Source organism: Phyllostomus discolor, chromosome 9 (assembly GCF_004126475.2).
Source record: "Phyllostomus discolor isolate MPI-MPIP mPhyDis1 chromosome 9, mPhyDis1.pri.v3, whole genome shotgun sequence".
NCBI classification, from domain to species: Eukaryota; Metazoa; Chordata; class Mammalia; order Chiroptera; family Phyllostomidae; genus Phyllostomus; species Phyllostomus discolor.
Genome location: NC_040911.2, coordinates 16,989,393 through 16,996,485, shown reverse-complemented (window position 1 = coordinate 16,996,485; position 7,093 = coordinate 16,989,393). Strand labels below are relative to the sequence as shown.

General features: G+C 47.3%; 1 pseudogene; it reads left to right on the top strand.

Annotated features, from left to right (window-relative positions):
* The first annotated feature begins 1,238 nt into the window (after positions 1-1,238).
* LOC114505966 lies at positions 1,239-2,671 on the top strand (annotated as a pseudogene).
* Positions 2,672-7,093: the final 4,422 nt, after the last annotated feature.

Sequence of the window (7,093 nt, the reverse complement as noted above, 5' to 3'; positions counted from 1 at the left end):
CTGTGCAGTGACCGCCCCACCTCTCAAGCTGCTGCCTTTGTGCCTGTGTCTTGGTCCCGGGGAAGTCCCGGGTTCTCCTTTGCTGACCACTTTCCGAGACGGCAGACAGCTCCTGTCTAACCTGACCACTGTTCACATTGCACTAGCTCTTCCCCGCTCCTCCCCGCACATCGCCCGCGAGCTGAAAGCACATCGAAAGTAACACTGGACACCCTGGCTGCGCCTCCAAACTGCTGCTGCTCTGCATTCACAGAGATGGGAGTCTTTCCCGCAGTCAGAACGGAATGGATTTTTCGTTCACTTATCACACTTTGCACACAATAAAATTTACCCCTTTCACAGCAGGGTTCCGTGAATTTGAACAAACTCTTCCAGTCGTGTAACAACCATCACAATCAAGACATCCCCCCACATTCCCTTACCTTATTGTATGCAACCTCCCGGGACTTAAAAAAGAACCCTTTACGTAGGCCTCTTTTACTTGAATTAGTGCTTTTGAAATTTACCCGAGTTAGTGCATGTATCAATAGTTCCTTCTTACCTATGGTAGTGTTCTTTGTGTAGATGTACCATATTTTATCAATCTACCTATTTTAATTTTTTAAGTCTCCATCAAAGGATATGCTTATTGATTTTTCAGAAAGAGAGGGAGAGAAGGAGAGAGAGAAATACTGATCAGTTGCCTTGGCTGCCTCCTGCAGGCCCCTGACCAGAGATCAAACCCGCCAACTTTTGGTGCACGGGATGACGCTCCAACCAACAGCCACTGGCCAGGGTTTTATCCATCTGTGTAAAGGCATTTAGGTTGTTTGTGGTTTGGGGTGGTCATGAATACAACTACTATAAAGAATTGTTTACAATTACTTCATTTTTCTTCAGTAAATGCCTAAGTGGGGTTGCAGGGCGATATGGTAAGAGTATGTTTAACTTTTTTAAACTCCCAAAGTCTTCCAAGGGTCTGTTTCATGGCCAATGTATTTTATTCCATTGCATTTTTTAAAAAAGATTTTATTTATTTATTTTTGAGAGGGGGGGGGAGGGGAGAGAGAAAGAGAGGGAGAGAAACATTGATGTGAGAGAGAAACACTGATTGGCTAAGCCCCAACAAGCACCACACCCGCCACCCAGGCCTGTGCCCCAGCCAGAACCGAACTGGTGACCTGTCAGTTTGCAGGACAATGCCCCACCAACTAAGCCACACTGATCATGGCTATCCCATATGTTTTCTTTTTCTTTTTTAAAAGAAACAGCTTTATTGAGAGATAATTCATGTCATAATATTCACCCACTGCAAGTGCACAGCCCAGGACCTGAGGAGTTGAGGAGGGAGGGCTGGTGACCCCTTTGATGGAGCATGGCCATGATACCCTGGGGTGGGAAGCAGTAGCTTCCCAGCTGGCAAGCAGGCTCATGTTCCCCCATTTCTTCAGCCCAGTGTCTGGTTCCCTTTGGTCACCTTTTCTAGCTAATACTTAAGAGCTTGAAAATTAAGATGACCCTGGTGCTTGGAACAGGCATTAGTGCTGTTGCTGCACCTCAGATTCCAGGCCTGACGTCCTGGAGAAGGTTAAGTGAGACTGTACAGGATGCCGCTACTGATACTGATCTTCCAGATGATGCAGAGAGCAAAACATTCCAGGAATGTCTCCATGAAGACAAGAATGTTGTTCCTGTTGCCCGTGCCCTTGTTCAGAAACTCCCTCCTTGTACTAGTAATGTTCGACCCATGCTTTTCAAAAACTGTTTATATGAAGTATTGTTAAAGTCAAAGATGGAAAACAGTTACTTCATTCAGTTCTCCACCTGATGAAAAATGAAGCCCCAGTAGGGACTACAGATTTTGACAGTCTCCTGGAACTGTATGCAGCAGGTCAGAAAAAAACAGCTTGAATCCCTTGAACTTAACAATAAAAAAGGCCCTGGGGTGGGCTCAGGAGAAGCTGACTCTGAGTGTGTCAGACGCGGATAAGGTCTACACTGGCGCCCTTGACATCGCCCTTCATCCAGCTCCATGCATATGAGAATGTGCTCAGGGACACCGAAGTGACGAGAGAGAGTCAGAAACTCCACGAAGAGAAGTCACTTCTTTCCCTCCAGGGTGGCTGAACTGCGGGTGACATTACTTTCCAAGCCCTCATTCTAGAGGCCGTCTAGCATAAATCGGACTTAGAACATTGCATTCTGTTTCAGAGAGAAGCAGATGAGTTCAAGAGCAAACATGCTGGACAAAGTGATTAAGCTCATCTCCTATGGAAATAAATATGCAGATCTCCCAGAATATTTCAAGCAACTGACCTGTGAGCCCTTCACAAGGGCAGATCAGCACAGACAGGGAGAGAAGTTCAGCTAAATGGCTCGTCTGTAGCGCATAGTGAAATAATACAACAGTAAAATAAAGAAAGCACTGGGTCCATAAGAAAGAACTCAGCAACCTGCGGTTCCTTTCCTTGTTTATTCACATGTTCAATCGCTGTTTCCCTGAGGAAATGTTTACAGACACTGCCAGGTCTCACCCAGAAGCCACTTAGTATTATTTATGAAGATGGCTTGTTCAGGTTGTTTTACAGTGGCTCTAATTCTATCCCCCATCCCCCACTCCAGCTCCTCCACCCCTAATATCCAAACTTATCACTCTCAGGCTTCCGGGATTTGCACCATTTGGAGCAGATGCACCAACTTTCTTGCTTCCTCTATAAGCTCAAAGGACTGAACGGGCCTGCTCCTCTGGTTTGGTGGTGGGTTTTTCCAGTTCCTACTGACTTCTACACAAGCCCTGGCAATCGCTCTATGGTCCAGCCTCTGAGTAGATGGATCAGTGTTGTCTCTCATAAAGCCGGTCTGTAAATGTCACCTTGAATCCTACAGTCTGCGGAAGCCTCCAGTCTACTGCTTTCTAGTTCCAGGTTTTTTAAGGCCCTTGGACCTAGAGAAGAGGGAGCAGGTCTGTATGTTGAATGAGGTCTGCTAGGTACAAAATGGAGCATCACAAAACCATTTCCTACTATTATGTTGGCCACCCACTTCCCTTTAATTATTCCTTCTCTCTCTCCTCTCTTCTGAAATCATCTGTTAAAAACAACATAGCACATCATTACCTTCTCTGTTATATGTACTGATTTCATGCACAAGGAAAGTTTCCCCAATTAGATTATAAGCTTTCTGAAGGCAGGGGTCGTGGGTCTCCTGAAGAGGAGACCTCCCACAGTTTACCAGAGTCACTGCCGCGTCTCCCAAGAGCTGTGTGCACAGACAGCTGCACGATGGCCAGGTCAGGACCCAGATCTCCCGACCCACCATAGTGCCCTTCGATGACACCTGTTCCCCGTCTTAAGGTGCCTTTCCAAGGAGTCCTTAGTCATAAAGACTTTTAAGATGCCAGGCTATCATTCTGTAAATATATATCCTCATAAATGTAGATTAAGTAATACAGGGAGATTTTGTGGTGTGGAGGTGGTGGTGGGGAGAGGCAATGATTATGCTTGTTATATTTTCTCATATTCCAAATCTCAGCACAACTCTCCAGGCCATACCCTTTCTTTGGGTGCATGCTAACTGCAGGTCCAGGTGGACCGGATGTGGCTGGTGCTGGAGGCCAACTGGGGACAGCATGCCCGGCCTGCACTTACCATGATCATCACATACGGTAGGGTCACATTGCCTCCTGCGGTCTGATGCCCATGTCCCCTGTGAAGGGGGAGGATTCCCACGACTGAAGCGACCTGTGGAGCCTAGGGAATCCGCTTATGGCACAGGACAGTCTGGTTGCCATGTTGTGTGTATCCTGCAAGAGGGAGAGGGAAGGAACAGGGTCACCATGGGAACCAACGATGGAGGAATTCATGGCTTTTTACCGGAGAGGAGGAGCTGACTCTGCTGGTCTTCACCTTGTCCTTCCTCCTCCACTTCAGCCTGTGAGGCGGGGCAGAGCCTTCTTAATCGGAAGAAGAAAAGTCAAGGGTCTTATTACAATCCTTTATAACCTCTGGTTTATATACAGTAGTAACCCTTAAACCCTAGGTAGATTGCATCTAGTTTATAAACAATTCAGTCAGGGCTTTCATAGCACCCGAGGATACTTTTGTTATTTTGCTATGTATTGTACCAGCTTATATGGGGCTGGGCACGCAGGAGTGCCCCTCTGCGAGCAGGTGGGAGAGAGTGGGGTTCAGGGTGCCTCCACTGAGGCACGGGTGGGAAGGGCCCTGATCAGAGACCATAGGCAATCCAAGAAATTGGCATCCTGGAAAGGAGGCCCCCAAAAGTTAGGTCCTGTGTGGGGTCTCTGAGCCCCATGGAAAAGTGTCCAACCTCTGAGCTGCTTACTGGGAGGCTGGGTTTCCAATAACAGAAATCCTGAATCCTCCCAGCATGCACCTGGAACAGGATGGGCCTTGGCTCAGTGACAGAAAACCCAGCTTTCCCTGAGCCCAGCACCATCCCAGGGAGACCCCTCCAGGCACCACCCACGTGTGGGGTGGCTTTCCACAGAGACCAGGGTTCCTGCGAGGGGACACGTGCCTTCCTCCATGGGGATCTGCAGCTGACCACGGGCTGCCCTTTGCCCTCAGAAAAATCAGTGTGGTGGGAGGAGCCCTTGGCCAAACTGCTTCCATCCCTCCCCCACAGGACTGAACTCCCACCTCCATGTGGGGAGAGGCAAATGGCAGAGCAGGGCCCAGTCGGCTCGTATTTGGGGACAGGTGGAATGAGGAGTGTCACTAGATGGGGACTGGTTGACCTCAGGGAAGCCAGAAAGGCCATTGTGGTGACACATGGGGGAGCACAGGCTGAAAAAACCCACCTCCTGGGCTGTAGGCTGGAGCGAGGGGTCCCCATCACCAGTCCCCACAGGCAGGCAACCTGAGGCCAAAGTAGACAAACTGTCACAAGGCAAGAAAACTATACACCAACATCCCTTATAAATACACATGCAAATTACTGTCATCGAAATACCAGCAAACTGAATCAAACAGCATATTTTAAAAAATTGTACACCATGACCAAGTGAGAAGGAATATAACAAACCAACAAAAGAAAATTAACCAATGTAATATACTGCATTAATAGAATGAAGGAAAAAACCCTGCTCATTTGATGAAGAAAAAACATTTAACAAAATCTAACATGTGTTCATGGTAAAAACACCCAGAAAATGAGGACTAGAAGGAAACTTCCTCAGTGCAAAGGCGTTCAGGAAAAACTCACAGCTGACATCATACTGTTGTCATAAATGGTGGAAGACTGATCAGGAGCAAGAACACAGCAGCTGCTCTCACACTTGTATTCAACATCCTACTGGAAGCTCTAGCCGGAGCAGTCAGGCAAGAAAAAGAAATGAAAGGCATCCCAACCGGAAAGAAGGAAGTAAAACTATCTCTATTCTTAAATGATATAATCCTATATATAGAAAATCCCGGACTTCCGGCAAGATGGAGGAATAGGTGGACGCACCGTGCCTCCTCGCACAACCAAGATTAGAAAACCAATAATTTACAACAATAATTTACTATCAGAATAACACCCAGATCCGGCAGAGGATTTATCTGAATGGAAGTCGGGCAGCCAAGAAGTTGAAGTAGACGCGTTCATCCGGACTGGTAGGAGAAGACGAGCCGGCGGGCACGGGGCTGGCTCGGGTCCGCGGCGCGCGGAGGTCGGGGGAAGGTTTGGCGCGAAATCGGCGCAAAAGCCATCTGGCGCGCAAGAAGGCAGCGGTGATCCCTGAGTACGCAAGCTGCGGCTGGCAGACCCAGAGGGGCAGCGATTGTGGACCAGGGCAGAACTCGCGGCCCAGAAGCCCAGACAAGGGTCTGAGTCCAGGGGAACGGAACTACCGCCATTGTTTTCTCCCACCCCGCTCCTGCCCCGCCCCCACATATAACGTCACAATCTAGCGACTGGGGTGCCCAGCCCCAGCGAGCACCTAAGGCTCCGCCCCCCACCGTAAAAAGAGCAACCAGACCAAAAAAAAAAAAAGGAGAGACGGGGGAAAAACAAACAAACAAACAAAAAACTATGTTTTCAACAGAGCAGATCAGTCCCCCAGGACTCATCCTTTTGAGCGACCAAGAACTAGCCAATCTATCAGATGCGCAGTTCAAAACACTGGTGATCAGAAAGCTCACGGAACTGGTGGATTTTGGATGAAATTTAGATGAAAGAATGCAGATTACCATAAAACAGATGCAGGAAGACACGCAGAGGAGAGCCAATAGTGAAAGGAAGGAATATGAGTCTCAAAACAATACAGTGGACCAGAAGGAAGATAGAATCAACCAAGCAGGAAAGCATGATGAAATAAGAATTCAAAAAATTGAGGAAAAGATTAAGAGCATCCAAGGCACCTTTAAACGTTCCAATATCCGAATTATAGGGGTACCAGAATCGGAAGGGGAAAAGCAACAGATTGAGCACGTATTTGAACAAATAATAAAGGAGAACTTCCCCAATCTGGCAAAGGGAACAGTCTTCCAAGAAATCCAAGAAGCTCAGAGAGCCCCAAAGAAGTTGGACCCAAGAAGAAGCACACCAAGGCACATCATAATTACATTAGCCAAGGTAAAAACGAAGGAGAGAATCCTAGAAGCAGCAAGAGATAAGGGGACAGTAACCTACAAAGGAGTTCCCATCAGACTGTCAGCTGATTTCTCCAAAGAGACCTTACAGGCAAGAAGGGGCTGGAAAGAAATATTCCAAGTCATGAAAGACAAGGACCTACATCCCAGATTGCTCTATCCAGCAAAGCTCTCATTTAGAATGGAAGGGCAGATAAAGTGCTTCTCAGATAAGGTCAAGTTAAAGGAGTTCATCATCACCAAGCCCTTATTTTATGAAATGCTAAAGGGACTTATCTAAGAAAAGGAGATAAAGAAAAGACATGTATAGTAAAAGGACAGCAAACTCACAAATATTAACAACCACACCTAAAGCAAAACCAAAAGAAACTAAGTAAACAATTAGAACAGGAACAGAACCACAGAAATGGAGGGCACATGGAGGCTGAGCAGCAGGGGGGTGGGAGGAGGAGAGAAGGGGAAAAGGTATAGAGAATAAGTAGCATAGAATGTAGGTTGAAAATAGATAGGGGGAGGGC